This window comes from Nannobrachium achirus, assembly GCF_963921795.1.
Source record: "Nannobrachium achirus genome assembly, chromosome: 21".
NCBI lineage: Eukaryota > Metazoa > Chordata > Actinopteri > Myctophiformes > Myctophidae > Nannobrachium > Nannobrachium achirus.
In genome coordinates, this window is record NC_137828.1 from 51,950,309 (window position 1) to 51,973,310 (window position 23,002).

Genomic DNA, 23,002 nt, shown 5'->3' on the forward strand with positions numbered 1-23,002 from the left:
AGGGAGCATAGAGCTTACAAAGTTAACCCTAGGAAGAACATTCATCTTTATGATTGAAACTCGAGCTTGGAGAGAGTTGGGCAAAGATGACCATCTATCTAAATCAAGACAAATCTTATTTAGAGTGTCACCATAGTTGTTCTTAACAATAGCCTGAAGAGAGGGGAAAATATCTATGCCAAGATATTTGAATTGGCTTACTACTGGGATTATGGGCGGCAGGATAGCAGATCTCATCTGATCATTTAGAGGTAGAAGGGCTGACTTCGTCCAATTAATTTTGTAGCCGGAAATGGAACTGAACTGATCAAAAATTTGAAGGACGTGAGTAATTGACTGTGGTGCATTCTCAATGAACAGTAGAATATCATCAGCATATAGGGAAATGCGATGCTGTGTGTTGTTAATCGAAACAGGAGTAATATCTGCAGACTGACGCACTGTCTGAGCCAAGGGTTCGAGTGAAAGTGCGAAAAGGAGAGGACTAAGGGGACAACCCTGCCTTGAAGATCTGCCAATCGTGAATAGCGGCGAACAGATCTTACCGGTTAGGACCATCGCTGACGGATTAGAATAAAGTACTTTAACAAAATGTATGAATGAAGCACCAAATCCCATTTTATCTAGTACAGCCCACAGGTAAGACCATTCCAGACGATCAAATGCTTTCAACGCATCGAGCGACAACACTGCGGCGGGGGTCCTCAGCTCCTTAGCCCTATCGATGATATGCAATAGTCGTCTAGCATTATCAGAGGCTAGTCTAGTTCCTATGAAACCTGTCTGATCACAGTGTACTAAGGTGGTCATAAAACCCTGCAAGCGACGCGCAAGCACCTTAGCAAAAACTTTTAGATCAGAATTCAAAAGTGAAAGCGGTCTATAGCTTGCGCAATCTGTGGGATCCTTGTTCTTCTTCAACAATAATGATATAATAGCTACATTCACATCCCTGGAGAAAGAGCCACTTTCAATTGCATATCGAAACATGTCTAGCATCAGCTGACCTAGATCTTCCCAAAAGATGGCATAAAGTTCAGGGGGTATCCCATCCAAACCAGGCGACTTGCCCCTACGCATTGCGAGCACAGCTTCCTGTAATTCCGCCAGATGGAGCGGTCTATCTAAGGCTTCCGCATCCGCCTCGCTAAGGGTTGGTAACTGTATGTTGGATAAAAAATCATTGCATACTGCATCATCGTGAATGACCTCGGAGGTGTAGAGCTCATCATAAAAAGCACGAAACGTGGCATTGACCTCTTTGGGTTCTGTAACCATGGCTCCCGTTGTTGATTTGACACTAACAATATCAGCAAAATGCTCATTGGATCTAAGACGTAAAGCCAGTAAGTGACTGGGTCTTGCACTATTAAAATAGTAGTTTTGCCTTGTGCGTTTCATTTGAAATTCTGAGCGGCGCTTGAGAATGGAGTTAATTTCTTTCTTAACTAGCTCTCTCTGGGTTGCTGTACTAACATCAAAGTTATTTTGGAGAGAATTATCCAAAGTAGAAAACCGAGATTCCAATTCCACCAGTTTGGCTGACCTTAATTTTCTCTGAGTGGACGCATAGAGGGTTGTATTACTCCTGATAAAGCCTTTAATTGCATCCCAAAGAATTCTGGGATCCTCAACTGAGCCTGTATTGATATTTATAAATTCGCGCAAACCAGTTTGAAACTGAGCTACAAATGCCGCATCGCGCAGCAGTGTGGTGTTAAACCGCCATCTAGGAGCTCTATCTATAACCTGTTTCAGTGAAGCAACACACAGCACCGCCTTGTGATCCGAGAGTGACATTGGGAGCAACTCTACCTTGGCAATTTTATGAAACAAGCTAACAGGGGCAAAAACGTAATCGATCCTAGAGAATGAAGCATGCCTACCCGACAGAAAAGAAAAATCTCTAACCGTTGGGTTCATTAAACGCCAGATGTCGAGTAAGCCAGTTGAGTTTGCCCAAGCACGTAGTTCTGCAGACGCTAGTGCTTGTTCTCTGCTTTCTACCCCAGTGGATCTATCTAGGTTATGTTGCCATGTTGCATTGAAGTCAGCACCAACAATGATTTTGAAATCCGTCAGTTCCAATAAGGTTTTAGTTAGTAATTTGTAAAACTCTTTGTCTAAAACATTTGGAGCATACACAGAGACTAGTGCTAGCATTTTACCCTCCAAGCGGATTTTGAATCTGACACATCTTGATCGCCTAAAGCACTATACCATGAAGTTGTTTTGACAAATTTGCCAAACTGATGCTGCGTTCAAGATTTGTGGCATTTTGTGCAAGACGGGGCCCCTATTGTAAAATCTGAAAGCCAATGATAGCCAATGGAATCTGAAAAGGTTGTGAGATTGATCACACGGCCATATACTGTATACCGATTTTGGACAAAATCCGTAGGAGTAGTAGTGTCTAATCTATCTAGTAGTGTCTAATCTTATCAGATCTGATCGATACTCCCTGAGTAGTAGTGTCTAATCTTATCAGATCTGATCCATACTCCCTGAGTAGTAGTGTCTAATCTTATCAGATCTGATCCATACTCCCTGAGTGAAAATAAATTAAACTAGAACTGCACTCTGTTGAGGTGCCAACTTGCGCCTTGTGCACAATGGCCTACTTGTGCGCCAGCAGCGTGCCATGAGGTACGCTCACCACTGGCATCACCACTGGCGATGTTAGTGACATCACCACTGGCATCACCAGGGATGCTGGTCCCTCATTGGCTGTTAATGATGACGTTGCCAGAAATGCTGGTCCCTGACGGGCTTAAACACACACAGCTACCTACCTACCTACCTACCTACCAGTACCTACCTACCTACCTAACTAGCTACATACGCAGCCGAACGCAGTACTTGCACGCTCTGCTGGTGCAAGTAATAAGTGAAATGACTTGCGTAAGAACACATTTTTGGAAATGATCTCTTCTGGTGTTTCCGTGAAGTGCTGTGGGCTAGAACTAACCGTCTCAGACAGCAGGGGGCATCATTTTGGTGACAATGAAGGTAAGAAGGCAGAAATGTCAAACATTATTGTTGAAGAAAGTACAAAAGAAAGGAAAAACTAAATCCATTTGGGATTGTTCGTTAAGCCCTGCAACAACTCCAGATGATGAATATTTGTCACAAGGAAGTGTCAGTGAAGAACCCCAGAGCGCTCTCGATACAAACAACATCATGATTTATTAGCTCATCACACAGACTGTGACTAATGCAGTCAAACAATCAAAGGTACATCTACCGGTACTAAACTGCAATGCCCCAAGGTGCACTCTGTGACTGGCACACAAATGTACACTGCACACACACTGTATTACAGGCAAACATGCATGCACACTGCATAGTACACACAAGAGAGACGCAAGAGACATGTAGAAAAAGCGCGCAATCGTCTACAGCACACCCCAACAAATGCAGACGCTGACACACAGACACAGAGTGCGCATCACACGTGTTATAAATAAAATCAATCAATAAATAATACACAATAGCCACACACACACACACACACACACACACACACACACACACACACACCGGGAAGGCTTCCAGTGTGCATAATAGAATTCCCCATCAGGGTAAAGTGGCGTGCTGTTGTCGCGGCCATTGTGGCGACGGGGTTTCATTAGGTCCAGATGCCAGCCAGCCGGGAAGAAAGGGGAGAGGAAGGGAGAAGACATAGCGGGCCCATTAAATATTATGATTCTGGAAATGTTGCCGTCCATCTGGTGGTGCACACGTAATGTAATCAGCCCGGGTCAGCGGTCAGCAGAGCCCGGTCAAACGGGTAAGCCCACCCCCACCGCCAGTCCTGTGACATCACGCACGCAGTGCCACGCACGCATACGCAAAAGCAGAGGACAGGCTGGCTGGCAGGTTGGCGGGCAGATTGCAACTCGATCCTTTCAGAATCCTCCCCATCCCCAAAGCTGATATGGACAACCTGGCGTGTGTGTGTGTGTGTGTGTGTGTGTGTGTGTGTGTGTGTGTGTGTGTGTGTGTGTGTGTGTGTGTGTGTGTGTGTGTGTGTGTGTGTGTGTGTGTGTGTGTGCGTGTGTGTGTGTGCGCGCACGTGCGTGTGCGTGTGCGTGTTTTGGCGGGGGCAGGGGGGGGGCATGACAGAGGGGATGTCTGTCTATTATTATAGATGTCTATGGTGATTCATGTGGCCGCTGTTGACAAACAGGACACTTGTTGTCATGCAGATGGCTGTGATGAGACTATTTCCCTGCCTGTCAGATCTAATAATGCCACATAGCTTTAAATGTCTTCATAAGCGGGAGACATTTCCCATTAGACGCACACGCGCACAAACAAACACACACTCACATACTGATTGTTGACATAAAAGTCAATGTGCGGCGGCGTCTGCATGAGCAAAAACACAGACATAACAATACATTGATGCATACACATGCATGCACAATCCCATTAATCACAATCACATTATGCCTGCACTGCATTCAAATTTCAGAGGTGCAGCCTATACTCTCTCTTACACAATACTTGCACATCTATATGTTATCATATTCAGTATACCTGCTGTCATAGGCGACTCTAGCCTCTTCCAGCAAGGGGTGCACGACCTCTATTACCTCATGCACGCGCGCGCAGCGCCGCAATTGAGGTAAAATTGCGGATATTAGCGGTTTTGTAATGTTGTTTTAGCGGATTTCTGCAGTTAATTTTGTACCCAAATGTAAAAATAAGTTACTTGCGGTTATCAGTTATTTGCGGGCAAATTATGCATTTTTTCAAGTTAAAATCGGTTCGGTTCTACACGGCGGCAGAACCATTTTGGGCTTAATATAATAGGGTTTATAAAAGCATGATCTGACTGTCTTAGTCTTACCTTGGGCTGGTCAGGAGGAAATGGTTCAGTCACGCACAGTGAGACAAGAGTCCTGGCTGATAGAGCCTGAGGTCTGTGTTTTGTAGAGGAAAGTCAGGTACAAAATGATCCTCTCCATGTGATGTTTCAGGGCAAGCAGCTATATTATAATATCTACCGGTAGTCACGTCCATAGTAGTGAAGAGCTCGAACTCCATGCTTTATTTTTAACAGATGTTGTTTTCAATTTCAATACTGGCGCGTGGATATGACATCACATCAGGAGGGGAGGGGGGGGCTGCCTGGAGCTGCCAGCCTCTATCACTACCACTAGGGGGTGTTGTTGTATTCGGTCTGAGTGGATGTAAAGTTACATTACAAAAAAAATAAAATCAAAATGGCCGCCTGGCGGCCAGGGGGTGCACGTGCACCCTAGGACACCCCTTAAAATCGCCTATGCCTGCTGTGTTCTCTGTGGCACCTTTGATCAGCCACAGATTCTGCTCTGCCCCTTTCATCTCTGAACTTCAAACCATGAACTGACTGTAGACTACTGTACTGTGTGTAACAACCCCAGAGCATCAAACCTCCTGCTCGCACACCAAACCACCCTCTGTCAGACGCAGCAACAACACGGCAATTTCCTCGCGCCAGAACCGCATTAGGCGTCTCGTTTAAGAGAAACAGTAGGTGATTAATTGTTCACGAATGAAATGATGCCAGCATCGCTAAGCCTGTCCCAGTCATTATTACTGAACGCAGAGTAACATCATTACTTTATCTTCCAAGATCAGCATTCAGCACGCACATCGACCCCTGTTTGTAATTTGTAGCGTGCGCGCGCGCGTGTGTGTGTGAGTGCGCGCGAGTGCGCTGCAAAGAATTTTGAAATATTCCCCTGGTAGTTTGAAAACTCACTCCAAACAACTTCTTGGCTGCCTTCAGGCACATTACCTCAGGCTTACATTGAGCCAGAGCACTAACTAACATGGAGCAATCTGGAGTCTATCAGTGAGGACAGGGGGACTTTTCTCATGCATCTCTCTCTCTCTCTCTCTCTCTCTCTCGCTCTCTCTCTCTCTTGCTCTCTCTCTCTCTCTCTCCTCCTCTCTGAATTTCCCCCTTGGGATAATAAAGGTATCTATCTATCTATCTTATCTGATCTCTCTATCTCTCTCTATCTCTGACTCAGGTACATCAAGATGAACAATGGCTACATCAGAAAGTTCCAAAGAGGAAACTAAACTTGTCCTTGGTTGGACCCCACTCCATCAATCAATCAATCAATCAATCAATCAATCAATCAATCAATCAATCAATCAATCAATGGCATGCTGTTTTTTTAAAACTTCAGTGAAGTCCATCAGGACTGGTTTGTTGTTTACACAACCAGGGGGTGTCTCCACTGCAATAGATACAACTGCATGGCACCATGCTACTGCAGGGCTAATAGCAATAAACGGTTCAATAGACTGAAATGATACGGGACCAGTGGTGGAAAAAGTACAAATAAATTGAATGTAAGTAAGTATAGAAAAAAATATAGAAATACTCTGTTATAAAAGTCCGGAATTCAAAATGTAGCCTTGAGAAAAGTAGGCCTACAAAAGTATTGGTATCAAAATGTACTTAAAGTACCAAAAGTAAAGTATTCATTATGCAGAATGTCCCATTTCAAGTTTTCAAATGTATAATAATATTTGAAAATAGCAGATCTACAAGCTCACAATGCCATAGCAGATCTACAAGCTCACAATGGTCGCATTGCCACGCATTGTGAGCTTGTAGATCTGCAATTTTCAAATGGCCGAAATATATGGCTAATGCTGAAGTTGTTTTGTAGCCTAGGCCTACAACTAATAATCAAAATCTTAGTAGCCTAACTAGTAAAGTTTTCTAATAAATGTAGTACAATATGTGTCACTGAGATGTAGTGCATTAGGCTATAGAAGTAGTATTGCAAATTGTAAATACTCAAGTAAAGTACAAATCCTCAAAATTGTACTTCCATTACTTGGTAAATCTACTTAGTTATACTTTACACCACTGTATGGGACAAAGATGTGTTCAGGTCTAGACCAGCGACTTATCTGGACAGTGCTATTTGTGTGCAAATCATCGACACATCAAAGACGTGATAAATGAAAGTGCCACATTCGAATTACCTATATAGGCATCATCAAACACAAGTAAAAAGTTGGTGAACAATCATCTTTCGACCCATAGGCCTACTCAATAAATAGAACGCACGGTCGCAATTGTTATTATTAGGCTACAATTAAGTTAAGAACTTAATAAATCAAACCAATAAATCCAACCAATTTATTTCTAGGTTACAACATGGTTCCAAGCAGGCTGCAGCCAGAGCCAGCAGATCAGTGACATTTATTTTTGCTCAGGGTGTGATCATCTAGCGCAGTGGTTCTCAAACATTTTCATGTCAAGGACCCCCAAATTGACACTTATCAGCCCGGACGCCCATTTGAAAAGATATGCCAGGGGCAGGGACCCCCATTACAGGAGGGTTTTTACAGCTCACAGCTGAAAGTGTAGGCTACAAATGCAACGAAATTGCCCTGACCGGTCCATTTGGTTCCATTTGTAGCTACACTCAGAGAGTTAGAGTTATCTCCTTTCGGAACCTTTCCCTCCGCTTTACAGTAGCTCATCTCGGAGCTAGACGATCGAGGGAGAGGTTCCGAAAGGATCACAGTTACAGACCCTGCAGGGTCCATTTGGTTCCTAGTTATTATATAGCATGGGGACCCCCTGGAACTCCCTCAAGGACCCCAGGGGGTCCCCGGACCCCACTTTGAGAAACAATGATCTCTCGGTTGCATGCTCCATCTCTCTTATTATTTAAGCGCCACGGCTGACGCGATGCGCTCATGCATACATGTAGTTGGAGATGGGCTACTGCACAAGTTACCCGATCAATGAAACGCTTATAATAATAATAAACGCGTCTGTTTCGTATAGGCGAGTGAAAGTAGCAGGTTATAATTATATCCCACTCACTCACCTGGAAAGCGGAGCCAGTGTGAAATGTCCAGCGATCGGGTTTGGGAAGGATAAGACGCACGGTACGTACGGGAGAGGAGAGGAGAGGAGGAGAAGGAGAGGAGAGGGTATCCACTGTAACTCACTGCAGCACGCGTTGTGTTGCACTCTGCGCTGCATCGCACATCACTGGATCACATGGATGTCACCATAGAGGCTGAGGAGGGGACTCTGTCTCAACCCTCCTCCCATTGGCTGCCATTCACATGTCCCCTTATTAGAGAGAGAGAGAGAGAGAGAGAGAGAGAGAGAGAGAGAGAGAGAGAGAGATGGAGAAGGTATATGGAGGGGGAGGGGGGAGGATAGAATGAATGAATGAATGAATGAATGAATGGTGAAGGCCAAGGCCAACATAATACTGTTGTTTTATAACAAACTGATTGATTTTATGATTTACCTCTAGGCCATGTTGACCTGTATGGCTGTGGAAGTTTGATAATAACTGATATCTTTGTCGATGGGTTCTATAGGCTACATAATCCTTGATAGCCTTGATATATAGACCTATGTTACAGTATGTTTGGGTAACTCAGGACGTTCATTGTAAGAGCGCTTGTTTTGTCGTTCACCACACACCAATCACCACCAGATGGCGACGACAGCCATTCACTAGTGAAGGCGCTGACGTCACTCGTTTGCGACTCTCTTTCTTTATTTACTAGCCTAGCTCGGCAGTGTTTAGCCATTAGCCATTAGCTCCATTGTAGTCACTTGGACAGGGCGTTTATCGTGGGCTTGCCCAGGCCTTACGGCCTGGGCATAAATATAACGATTGCATTCACCACGGCTTCGTAACTCTCTTCGCGGCCACTGCGCCTGCGGCGCTCGGGGGCGAAGAGCAGGACCAAGGTCTGCTGGCCTTCGCGCCGCTTGCAATGTCGTGGACAATCGAGCGGCTCCGCCTGGAGGACGTTGTTGTGGCGACCGCTTGTTCCGCCCCGTGCCGCACGGCGAGTGCTCCGTTTCTCGACCGTACTGTTTCTCTAACAAACCGTGACATATATATATATATATATATATATAGAGAGAGAGAGAGAGAGAGAGAGAGAGAGATAATGACTCCATAATGACTATAATTAGGCCTATGTCTACCGATTTTCTTTTCTAAAAGATGCTATAGGCATATGTTGGAAAACCTAGTTAGATGGAAATGTGCAAGCATGGCCTATGGAGAGTTGCATCATGATCCAAGAAATCCAGTGATTTTTTTTCTTCTTCTTCATTTCTTTCTTTTTTTCCTTTTTTTTACAACCAAATCCACAACCAAGAATAGTTGCGAGATTAGCCATGCACAGCACAGCCTTACAGACACACAGACAGACAGGGGCAAAACATAATCTCTGCCCGTCGGCCTAGCAGAGATGATAACAGTTTAACTGCTATTACTACTAATTCCTATTTCTATTCACAGAAGAAATAGGAGTTATTGTTTTGTAATGATTTAGTAACAACACATTGTTTTTTAATATAGTGTTGCCACTTTTAATATTGCTATTGATAACACTAATATGAGGCTTGGCCCCAAATGATTTTCAGTTACACTGTATGCTGCAATTATGTGTTAAGGTCTGTCTGGTTACCACATGGTGGGGTTTTATTGCATCAGCACAACACAATTCATCTGAAGTCATTTCCAGAAAAGTAAGCAAAACTGAAATAATAATAAATGCTGACAAAGTCATGTAATAGCTTTTCATTATATTTCCTGGGGATGAAATATTATGCCGGTCTTTCAACATTATGCTATAGCTTGTCACTCATTGCTGTGACTGACAGCTGTCACAAAGGGGGTTACCAGTGTCTGCTAAATCAGTGGTTCTCAACCTTTTCAGGCCGCGACTCCCAAAATAATCATATTTGAACTGGGGACCCCCCACCCTGCACAAGCACTTGGAATTGTAGGAGTTGGCATTACATTTAGTTTGACACAAACTCTTCCATTGTGAAAATAGCAGATCTGCATGCTCACAACGCCTCGCGCTACGATGCTTTTGAGCATGTAGATCGGCTATTTTCACAATTTATGTCTCTAATATTTGTCATTTTTGCCAATGTTTAACCAGAGGTACCAAAAAAGTCTTAAAAGTCCTTAAATTGTCACTTTAGAAATGTGCAGATACCTTCTTACGCTTAAACCTTATGTTGGTTTGTTTACTGTTGAGTGAGAAAACAATGTTGCACATTAAGTTCATCATCTGGGGACCCCCTAAAATAATTTGGGGACCCCCCTGGGGGTCCCAACCCACAGTTTGAGAACCACTGTGCTAAATCATGTTTGAGCCCTGCAACCCCCATTATGCAATACTGTGCACCAACAGTCATTTGTACTGCAACACTGTGACTGAACCTATTAGAGGAAATAGTGATAACATAAGGGTAAACATTTTTGTAAAGACCAAACTTTCAACAACATCGATAGATGTAAGTCATTTATTGATGAAACATGAAACATTTCAACCGTGAGAGAGTGGACATTTATGGACATGCATGGCATGCAACATGTGACATAAACGTCAATGCGCGGCATTGGCGACCATGGCACAGAGAAGTAGGAGCAAGGTCATTCATGGCTGCACCACATGCACGTGGCATGGACGGCCAGGGCATGGAGATGTGAGATTGTGGTCGCCCATGGGCACACTCGCTGCATGCAGAGCATGCGTGACTGAGGCATGATGACCAGGGATGGACGTTCTGGGGGAGGGTCATGGACTTTACAAGGCCTGAGCGTGAATGGTGGATGACATAGAGACCGCTCATCTGGAATAAAATGGTAATTGGTGCATTTATATAGCGCCTTTATCCAAGGCACTTAGGTTGTGCATTACTTTCACCCATTCACACACACACACACACACACACACACACACACACACACACACACACACACACACACACACACACACACACACACACACACACACACACACACACACACACACACACACACACACACACACACTGATGGTGGAGGAAACCATGAAGGCACCATGAACCTGCTGAACCATGGACCTGCTCATCGGGAGCAATTAGGGGTTCAGTCAGTGTCTTGTTCGAGGACACTTCGACATTAACTCTGGGGGAGCCCGGGATCAAACTGGGACCCTTCCAGTTGCCAAGCGGCCACTCTACCCCTAGTCTAACCTAACGCGGACATTCTATGCTTCCCTACAAAGGCAGAGTGCAGTAACTATGTTTTCGGACACACCGACTTATTTGTGTCGCCCAAAAGTCAAATTAGCCTTCATGATATTGGGGGATGAACAATTAGCTCAAGAACAGATATACAATCAGTGTAATATCACTTTTATGCCTTTATCTCATTTGGCTGATCAGCTGTAACACTTTTAAACCCATTTTTAGTGAAATTCTTGTATGTAGTTACTGCACTCTGCCTTTGTAGGGCAGTATGGCCCCGACAGATCTCATCGGCTCCCCCGGCGTCTCGGAATGGACGCGGCGGGGGACATGACTCCTGCTTCTGTCCACTTTGAATAAATGAGGAAGTGATCCGCGGTGGAAAACGAGTGATAAATCATAGCGATTTTATAATTATGATGGATAAACCTAAACAAACCAGTTCACGTGAACAATACTGATGTAAAATACGATATCTGAACGGCTACATATATTTTAGGTGCCATGGCATTGGTCCGACATTTCATTGTTCCTACATCCCATTAGTCAGAATCTGGTGAATGTTAACCTGGTGAAAATACTATGCCTAAACCTAAACCTAACCCTAACCTCAGTAAAACTATGCCTAAACCTAACCCTAAAACCTAACCCTAACCAAATTAGGACTGAGATGTAGGACTAATGAGATGTAGGACTTATGGGCGGTCTCCATATTTTATATACAATTAAAATGTTGTGAGCCACAGTTACAGGGGCGCTATCCAAGGCTTTTCTTTCTTGAAAAGTCTGGATCCCGAGCTACTCTACCCCTCTTGGACTTCCCTCCTGAATTTAAGAATGTAAAAACTAACATAATGAATTGAGACATCTTAGGCTGCTGGCTGTAAATAGGCTTTAATTGCTCCTCTCTGTTGAATCAACTTATTCTATTAAACCTCTTAAAGTGAACTATTTCTACAAGATCCTCTAATTACCCACAAAGTGTCATTTGAACATTTTAGCATTCAATAATTAAGATGAATGTATCACTTAATTAATCAAGTTCTAAGTGCCTAAAGATTGCTGATACCTCACCCTGCAAAATCTGTGTGTTAGGAATTTGCTGTAAATTGGCTAAGCTTAGATTCATGCCGAGGCCACAGATGCTAGAAGTGTAAGAACTCATGTTGAGGTGCTATAAATAAGTGTCTGCTAAATGGTATGTTTTGTAATGCTGGAAAACACTGACATAAAGCCTGACCTTCTCAAGTCACAAGATAACCAACAAACAAAATCATGTGATGTGTGTGATGATAGGCTACAGTGGGGAAGTGAAGCAAATATTATATTTTGTCTTCTGTATCAAATGGAGGCACGCACAAAAAACACATACACCGTTGTTCTAATCTAACGGTGCGTTTTAACGGCGGGCGACAGCCTGGCGTATTTTACGGAACTGTTAATGTGGTAAAATATGTATGTACATGTCATACGTAGGCCTACAAGATGTTGAACTTATCATAAATGTCCACATTATTAAATGCCCTTGTGATATTTTTGAAAGGCTTTTGAGAAATATTACAATTAAGTAACATTTCACACTACATAATTCAGCCGACCACTGACCAGTTTAATGTTATCGGCCAAGAAGACCATTTCATTTTTGATTGTAAAAGTTATTTTTTAAATGCCATATGTGATTGTGAAACTAAATAAATCTGTCTACAATGAAAACAGAATATGCAGCAAAATAAATGCAGAGGATCACGGACCACACAGAACATCACAGTATGTGTACAGTATTTTCTTTCAAAAAGCTCCCACACACACCCTGCATATACAGTAAGCCTTTACCACCCTGCTGCTGTGAGTTCATGAATTTAATCTCTGGAAGTCCTCCAAGCATCCACTTTAGTGCTGTCCTATCCTCTCAAACAAACATCACACTCCTGCTTATTGCGCAAAAAAATTTAGCGAGCCAGAGGGATTTTAGCATTTGGCACCATCTTCTATCAGGAGATCAGCTTGAGATGAATGAAGGACTGCTGCCCTTGACTCCATCGCAGCCACTGAATAACCATGCATGTGTCTTGTGGATTATCCCAGGCACCCACTTCCATGAATGTGGGGCGGCAGTGGCTCAGGAGGTAAGAGAGGCCCCTTGGGAATGGGAAGTTTAGGAGTTCGATCCCCTGCTCCTCCTGGATGTACGTGTCCTTGAGCAAGACACTGAGCCCCAACAAGCAGGCTGGTCAGTGCCTTGCATGGTTTCCTCCAGTGACTAACCCATTTCTGTGTGTGAATGTTTTATCAGTTTTATCACGTTGTAAAACACCTCGGAAAAAAGAGCTAAAAATGCACTATTTATATAAATGTAACACTGAAACATAACTATGCATTGAGGAGAACTCCCTTCCGTAGCAGGGGGGTGGGGGGTTGTTGTTATAACATTTGAGAGAATGAAAACGTGCACGTTTTAGCTATTCTAGAATCAGGGTAAACCACAACCTCACGTTTCTCTTTGCATTTATAATTAAATGTTTACCAAACATGCCAAAAATCCAATTAAAAGTTTTAAAATCAATTTCACTTCAAGAAGGATTTTGTCAAGAACAAACAAGGAAGTTGTTATTCAAGTGTAGGGGAGGCACGTACCAAATGGGGATGGGTTTGCATTCCGACACATCCCCATTCAGATCATTAGGTTAGCATTCACCAGCATCGGCAGGTTAGCTACTCACCGGTTAGCATTCACCAGCGTTAGTTTTACTGAGGTTAGGGTGTAACGGTTCCAAACACCAAAATGCCATAGGAAAAACTAAATGATGGTAATACATCCATGGAACGTGATGGTGAATAATGTAAATGCTGATACATGTACATGCTGCACATGCTGATATATGCAGTAAACTGGTGCGCATTTATCAAGTATTTTACCACGGGATTCAGCCAATCAGTCAAGCGACACAACTATCCGTTTTATAGTGAGAATGGACGAGCTGTCTCACGACGACTGTCAGTTCAAATAAAATGTGTTATTATACTCTATGTGGACTGTGAATCATTAACACGGCTCATTTCCATTTATGCGTATCATTTTACAGGGCATATGAGGGCTGCGATGTGGCTCGACCTAAAAAAAGGGAATCAATAGGTCTCCTTTTTAGTCACGCAGAGTTCCACAAACAACCTCCAGGAAAGATCAATACGCTCCCTCCACGGAAGTGAGCATGGGAGCGCAGAGGAGGCAGGCGCCCGTGCGACGCATATCGCACATATCATAGTCTTAAATAAGAAAAGAAGAAAAACATTATATCAGATACATTGGTGTTCTGTGAGGCAGAGATTTATATATATATATATATATTGTCGTTGTCGGGTGAAAACCTTGTATGTCCAAAACCGTTCGTTTAGCATTTTTCATTTTAAAAATGATTTAAACTAGTGAAAACAGCCGATTTACAAGTGCGAGGCGTTGTGTGCTTGTAGATCTGCTGTTTTCACTACTTTTGTGCCACTACTTTTGTACGATGAAGCAGGGCTTTACTTTGCGAAAGAACATACAAATTTGAAACTTGGAGATACGAGGTTTCCACCCGACAACGACATACATATATATATATATATATATATATATATATATATATTAGGCCTGTCAGTTCCCCTCTATAATCCAATTCGAATTTCATTCATTTATTATTGTTAATTTTCGAAAATAGTCGAATATTTAATATAATATATAATTATATTAAAACATTTATGGTTACACAACAATTAACACCAAAATCCACACATACAGATGCTATAATAACAGTCTAAACAAAAAAGTGAACCCAACTATATCAGATGGCTTTAATTTAGGTTCATTTTGGGGCTTTTTGATAAGAGGAGAGAAATATTAGGTCACAACTTATTACCTCGCGTTTATAATGTTGTAGCTTAATGTGGCGTGGAACAATTACACTGATCTACAAGCCTCACCAGATTGCCTCAGCAACGCATTATGGGTTTAGAGATCGGCTGGGGCGGAGCTACAGCATGCTGTTGAGAGAATTCCAATCCACATTCCACAAAGACGTGCAGTGCTGCCAGTGCACACTGACACTGTGAGTCGCGACAGGAATAAGCAGAGAGGATTCTTCTACATAACATTACCGACGATGGACACGTACAACAATCTTACTACACGCTGTTGTCAATGATGAAGTTTCTTAAAGTAACTTTCAAGTTTTCCCCCAGCGGAAAGCCTGGTGATGCGAGGTTAACTTTCAAGTGAAGTAGGGGAAACTTTGGGGGCAGGACTTAGCGAGTTTGTTTTGCCAGGCTTTTCACCGCACTGAACCAGCGTGGTGGGAGAGAGAAGAGCGGTGTCGCGTTTCATCACAGTCTCACTAGTGACAAACAACACACACACACACACACACACACACACACACACACACACACTGCAGTGCATCTCACGCTCTCACATTGTATTGTTGATCATCGTGACACGATGAAAGCGTTTGTTTTCGCATTGGTAGGTCAGGGATTTTTTTTTTTTTTTTTTTTTTAACTTTCGAATAGCAATTTAAGTATTCGACTGTCATACATTTTTCTCATATTCGACTTATAGTCGAAAAACGAATTTCATTCTGACAGCCCTAATATATATATATATATATTCTGTGAGGAAATAGAAAGAGGAAAAAGGTTAAAAAAAATCCTCTGTCAGTGCTTACATTTTAACTGCAGCTTTGCTAACTTTGACTACTGCGACTTTCTCTTCACTATTTCCCAGGCTCAGTCATGAGATGTTATGACAGGGGTCACACAACGCAGCCATTTTGAAAGTGGATATAATGACGTTGTGTTTCATGGTCAGTGCAATATGCAATTTAATTGGGTCCCAAGATAAAACATGACAGGAAATAACCGACTCACACAACTAAAACGATACAGACAAACCAAACTGAAACCTCTGAACGGTATACTACTGAGGACTGTCGAGCCTGAATGGTAAATGTGTCAAGACATTTGTCTCTCGGGTTATGTTTAGACTGCGTATAATCATTTGAAATAAATCATTACTTAAAAGTGCTGATTTGTTTCCCCACTCTCTAACTGCTAGACCAGGGGTCTTCAATGTTTTCAGGCCAAGGACCCCTTAGTTGAGAGAGAGATGAAGCAGGGACCCTCACAACCTTTTCAGAGATTCCATATAGTTTCATGGTTTGACAGCACAATCATCAGTGTATTTTGGATTCATGTCAATTTGTGTTTTCAGATATTTAACCACTTGAACCGTCAACACTTAAAGGGATATTTCACTTTCAAAAAATCTTTTGGTAATTTTATGGTCTAATCAGGCTTTTGGGAACATCCAGGACAGTTTTTGAATTTCTTAATTCAGTATTTAGATATTTGATATTCATTTCCCCCCATTTTCCCCCTTCCAGGACCTTCCTATACAAACCCATTGTAACTTCAAACTCCATTTTAACCATGATAGATTCAATTAAAACACCTGTCCTTTTTTTCTGGTGACTCCTGACACCCTCCGAATACGTGAGCAGGCCATGTTTTGTTCGATAAAATTTTTCATTCATTTCTATTAATCTTTGGGGTAAATTAAAATGATTTAATACAATACAAGATTATAAAAATCGTATCGAAAAAACACAGCCTGCTCACATATTCAGAGGGTGTCAGGAGTCACCAGAAAAAAGGACAAGTGTTTTAATTGAATCTATCATGCTTAAAATGGAGTTTGAAGTTATAATGGGTTTGTATAGGAAGGTCCTGGAAGGGGGCAAAATGGGTGAATTGAGTATTAAATATCTAAATACTGAATGAAGAAATTCAAAAACTGTCCAGGGTGTTCCCATTAGCCTGATTAGATGATAAAATGACCACAAGTTTTTTTTAAAGTGAAATATCCCTTTAATAAACTTGACCTTTATCTCTGTAAGTTTAGTCTGCTCTTTTCCCCCTCCACACCAAACTTCTTTGCCAAAAATAGCTGAACTCACAACACCCGTTGTGAGCTTGTAGATATGCTATTTTTGGCTAAAGTTCACAGAATATGGACGTTAGGGTTCAAGTGGTTAATATAAAAAAGGAGAAAACAAAGTTTCTTTCACATAAAGATTTGGAGGACCCACTGTAGTAACTCTGCGGACCTCCTAGGGGCCCCGGACCTCCTGTTGGAGACCCCTGTGCTTCAACACCAGCCATATGGTGCACATTTCTTTTGCCTGCTGACCAAGCTGCTTTTCTGAGACTGACCGAAACCCCTGTTATCCTCTGAAGTCCCCCTGAGTCTGGGAAAAACCTGGTACACCCGATGGAGATAGTATATTTATATTAAAACTGGGCACAGCCGGATACTGATGGAAATGCTACAGTAAATATTACCATCTGATACAGTCTGACACTGATGGAAATTCCATATATTTATATAATGAATGCTATATTTATATTAAAACCTAGTATATCTAGACACCGACGGAATGGTAGGCTAATTTGCATCTCCCCAATGTATCCATTGGGGAGATAGTGGACATTGGTGATAAATTATAAAACTAAATCAAATTAGTTTGTTCTGTCCTCTCTCCTCAGAACAAAAATAGAAATCCATGTTTTTTTTTATTACCCATTTTTGAATATTAAGCACCATCATTTATTTTCTGTGCTATCAGAAGTGATGGAACTCATATACTGTTACCGTTGTTGCCTATTGAGCTTGGCACATTTCCTGGGGCAAGCTGCCCAGATCACTCATGTCACTCATACTACTTTGATTTTCTACTGTCCTCTACTAATGGGCAGTTGCGATTTGCTGCCTTGTTACTGTCTTGTATTGCATATGGTCAATGGTAAGTAGCCTACATACTTTCGGTTAATGTTTGCTATGTCTATGGCTATGTTTTCCTAAATGTGTGAAGACAGTAGACTGCGTGAGTGAGATGAAAAAACCTCTGTGAAATCTGCCGATCTCAATAGGCACCAACGGTATCTGTGTGTGTGTGTGTGTGTGTGTGTGTGTGTGTGTGTGTGTGTGTGTGTGTGTGTGTGTGTGTGTGTGTGTGTGTGTGTGTGTTTGTAAGGCCGGCTACAGACCTAAAGGCACAAAGTCTAGTGAGAGTTGTGTGGGGGGAGCGGGGGGCAGAGACAGCACAATGCATTGCGGATGGAAGTCTAGTGGTTTGAAGTCTAGTGCGTGTTGTGTGCTTGTTGGATGGTGCTCTGTGCAAGCACACAACACGCACTAGACTTCAAACCACTAGACTTCCATCCGCAATGCATTGTGCTGTCTCTGCCCCCCGCCTCCCCCACACAACTCTCACTCAACTTGTGTGTTCCAGTGTGAGTGCAGCCTAAGAGCTCAGAGTTCCTTGTCTGCTAACTAACATGCTGTATGACAGTATATAGGCTTACCTGTTAAAACTTCTACATTTGGGAAACCACCAAGATTATGTGAAGAAAAGACTGTTGAAGAGAAGAAGCATAATAGTTGATTTCTAGAAGGGCTTGTACAGAGGATTTAGTTTTCTTTAAAAAAAATTATAATAATGACAATTGATAAATGCAAATTATACCACCAGTTAGTTTTAAAAACAAACAAAACTAGCAATACAATATAGTGTAATCTACTAACAATTTAGAAATACATAGTGTAGGCTAGAAGCTTACCTTTGAGTCAACTGATTTTGGCTGGCAGTTAAAATTTCAAAGTCAAACGTGTGATAACCTGATTGGCCAAACTGAGAAGGAAAGTCATTGGCTGTGCCTGAGCTGGGCTGGACTGAGAGACACTGCAACTTGTGTCAAAGCTGCAACAGACAGCCTGAATGGAAAATGTTCTTATACTTTATAAGAGGCAACTATTGCATTGTTACCATTACAATCATCAATCATTAAAATAAACAATAGAAAACAGTAAATGAAAACATTTTAACACATATTTTCTCTAATTACAGTCTAAAATATGCATCCTTATAAAAAAAACTGTACTGTAGGCTACTTCAATACAATTTGGAGGCATTTGTGCTTTACTTGATTATTTCCAATTTACTTCTACTCCACTACATTTGGATCCTAATATTGTACTTTTACTCCACAACATTTACTGTATTTGAAAACTTTAGTTACTAGTTACTTTGCAGATATATACATTATTAGCCCTGTTTTATTCCTTGGCTATTTGAAAATAGACGATCTACAAGCTGCTATTTTCAAACATTGTGTAGGCCTACTTTTACTTTTGGTACTTTTATTCCCCCCTCCCTTTTTTTTAAACAAATAGTCAATTTGTAGTTGAAAGAAATGGACCAGACCCCCTGGTGTGCCTTTGTCTAGCTGGGGGCAGGATATCACATATTACCACCGTATACAGAGGAATATGCCTGCAAATTTTCACCAACTGAATACGTACAATAATGTGGGTATATGCCCAGTATACATGTAAAACAGTGGTCATATAATCTGCCCGTATACGTCCAATAATCTCTCTTTTCACCCAGTGCAAAGCATAAAGGAGTCTTCTCGTCAGATGGGCTTGCTTCATTCCAGGTCTTAATTAAGGATCTTGCTTCACCCCGAGCCAATATCGTGGGTTAAAAAAAAAGTGTCTGATGAAACCGCTCCCAGCTGTGCCAATCAGCACAGAGCAGAACCCAGGACCAGATAGCTTGAATGTCAGTTGGATCGTCTCTGAGGGATGTTGTCTCCATACTCTTCTAATTACAGTTTGAACGTTTGACATCAGCCTATTACACATGCAGGAAATTGCTGTGAGGCTGCCCTGTCATAACTCTTTGTAGTGCAACAGAATGAACTTCATTGCCAGATGTACGTATGGATCTTCTTAAACATATATATACTCTTCTGACGAGCAGAACTGAACTGGCGAGGACAAAACTGTAATGGCCAGTGGGTTTCAGATTGGAAGGAGTAGTCATGACGGCGACAACTTTTTGTAACCCTGTGTCCATGTGTAATATTCAGTTAATTATACACATTAAATGGTGCTCCTACCTACCTTTATTCTCTATGCTGGGTATATATAGTGCATTAATGGTCACAACTTTGGTTTTTTACGAGGGTTCATATTTTGGATAGTCATTAGAAAAAATAAACAATGAGTGTTAAAATGTTTTCATTTACTTCCTTCTATCGTTTTAGTGATTTTAACGATTTTGATTTGGGTGCTTGCCCCAGGTTGGGGGCATGCATGCAAGTGGCTAAATACGTCTTTTTAGACACAACAAGCCCATTCCCAAGATGCATTGCAATATGTCATGGGCAGATGTGACTTATGGGGGCTGGTGTAAATAGTAACAAAGAAATTGCCGTATTATTGTGTTTAAAAAACATATTTAGCCACTTGTACGCATGCCCCCAACCACTGAAATCAAAACACTAAAATCACTTAAACAATAGAAAGCAGTAAATTAAAACATTTTGACACTCATCTTTCATATTCTATCTAATCTAAAATATGAACCCTTGTTGTAAAAAACAAAAAACAAGTTGTCCTTTAAAGCTGCAATATGTAACTTCCAGGTTCAAGGTTGTACTTTATTGTTATGTCTTTTGTACAGGTACATAAGAGTAAAACTTGTTTTGTTTGGCATCCTTCAGACAATGCAGTGGTATATCTAAAATAATAGCCAATAATATAAAGACAAATATATAATCTAAAAGGGGTAATAATAATAATAAGACGTGGAAAGATGAGAAAAGAAAGAGAGTGCAAAAGGCAAAAGAGCAACGAGAAAAGAAAAGAGCATCCTCAAATGTACATGCATAAAGTTTGGCATATTCTATACGCCAACAACAGCATATTTTCCAGTAGTTGCTACTGTTGTAAACATCTTCACAGTATGTTCTATGTGCAACAGGTTAGTATATTCAACTTGTATACATTTATGTACCTGTAGATGCAATTCAACTTCACAGTATCTCTTTAAGGGGTATGTAATAACTGGATCAGGCACATTATGCAGAGATCAGGTTGCAATACCAGCAAAGTTTTGACCTGGGCGATGCAAGTAGACTACATAAGGGGACCCGGCACCTAGCACTTGTTTCCTATGGAATATTCTTGTCTAGTGAGAATGAACACTGGCAGACACTGAATTCATAGAACCTTCAAGGTAGCCCAAAAAGTAGACATCCATAACAGACAAATATTGCATCTGACCTACGGAACCCAGCCGCCACATCTATATATATATATATTCTCTCAGAGCCTGAAAACTAAAAAGCTAACATTAGGATGCAGGCACTCCGCCCCATGGGTGCGGAGCAGCGGGACGATAACTGCCAAATTGGTAGGCTGATAGACATGAAAGGTCTTTTAGGAAGGAAGGAGTTCCACAAAGTAACCACAGACCCATCAGAAACAATCCCTTGCTACTGCAGGCAAGGCATAGGGTGGCTCCAGGGGGGGGGGGGGCTTTAGCCTTTAGCCACAAACCCAATTGTGATGAAAACTATTGAAGGAACAAATAAATCAAATGAATATGAATATCTGAAAGACAATTGACTCACTTCTATGTTAACCATACTATAAAATCATAATTTTGATGCTGGAAATCTGCTGTGCTCACCACTTTCAAGTAGACTAGCAGAGTTTAGCACTGTGGTCAAATAGTCTTTTTTTTAATTAGGAAGGTTCCTAATAGAGTTAAGGGGAACACACACTGGACGCGGAGGCGGTGCGGAGGCGTTGCTGAGGCGGCGCGTCAAACCATACGGCCCCATCATTTTCATTTTCATTGAACCAACCCACACCGGAGGCGTCAGACGCGCGCAGGCGCGGGTCTGCCGCCTCGCCTGCTGCACCGATACCACACTGTTCTATTTTTCCAGCATTGTCGCGCGGTGAAAATGTTCTCCCCACTGGGGGAAATATTGGTGTTGGTGTCAGTTGGTGTTACCGTGCGGCACTTCACGCACCTCAATACTGCGACGTGACGCTGTGCAGCCGCCCGCGTCCGGTGTGTGTGTTCCCCTTTACAATGATCCACCCACTGTAAGTAACAGCTGTTCACCCTTTGGAAAGCCGATAGCAATGAAGCTCACAGTAACCTACACAGGCTTATAATAATAGGGCTGTAATCACTGTTGGCTCTGTGTGCAATGCCCCCCGACAATTTATATTCAAGCATGCCCCCCTCTGTGATTAAATACTGTTAAAAGGTAATGGGAGCTGTTGTTGTTGCAGAGTGTTCCATGGGAAGGTGAGTGTCAACAGTCTCCAGAGATGTCCCTGCTGGCCTGAGTTCAAGTCCCCCCGGAGCCTCTCTCCTCTGCCGCTGTCTACATGTCTCTCTGCTTAGGCCCATTATACAGTATAGTGGCTGCAACGCTGAAAGACATTTCAAAATATACAGGATCACGATCAAAATGAATTCTGAATTAGTCTAACAGCTCCTCCTGGACAGGCTTTAATTTGTGATGTTCTGTACAGAATCTACCAGCGGATCAATTCTCCTTAATGTCAAAGCAAGTGTTAGTGTGGCCTAATCTAACAATGTGACTCATGTAGCTGTATGTGCACACTAAATCGCGGAGTAGATTTTAATAGGGTGTGCGGATGCTAAAGGTGCCTCAGCTTACTCCACGGACCAATTAAGCGATGTGGATCTGCATGCAAGCAGTGAGTATTTCCATGGCGTTACGTCTTTGACTGCGGACGGCTAATTTGACAAACTGATAAGGTCGCTGCACTTTTGTAGTATTCCTATGTATACACACTGAACACGAGGATATGGCTATAGGCCTAATGGTAATTTCCCATTATTAAGATGGCCATTATTTCCCTTTTTGAGAACACCCTAGTGGTCTTTGACAGGTTGTTGTTAGGGAATAGCACTGTTATACTCTCATACATAGTGTACTGGACTGTAATACAAGACGGATAATAGCTGATGGTGTTTTACGCATGCACGCACATCTACTGTATGTGTTTGCGTCTATGTGAACACATACAGTGCGGGGAGG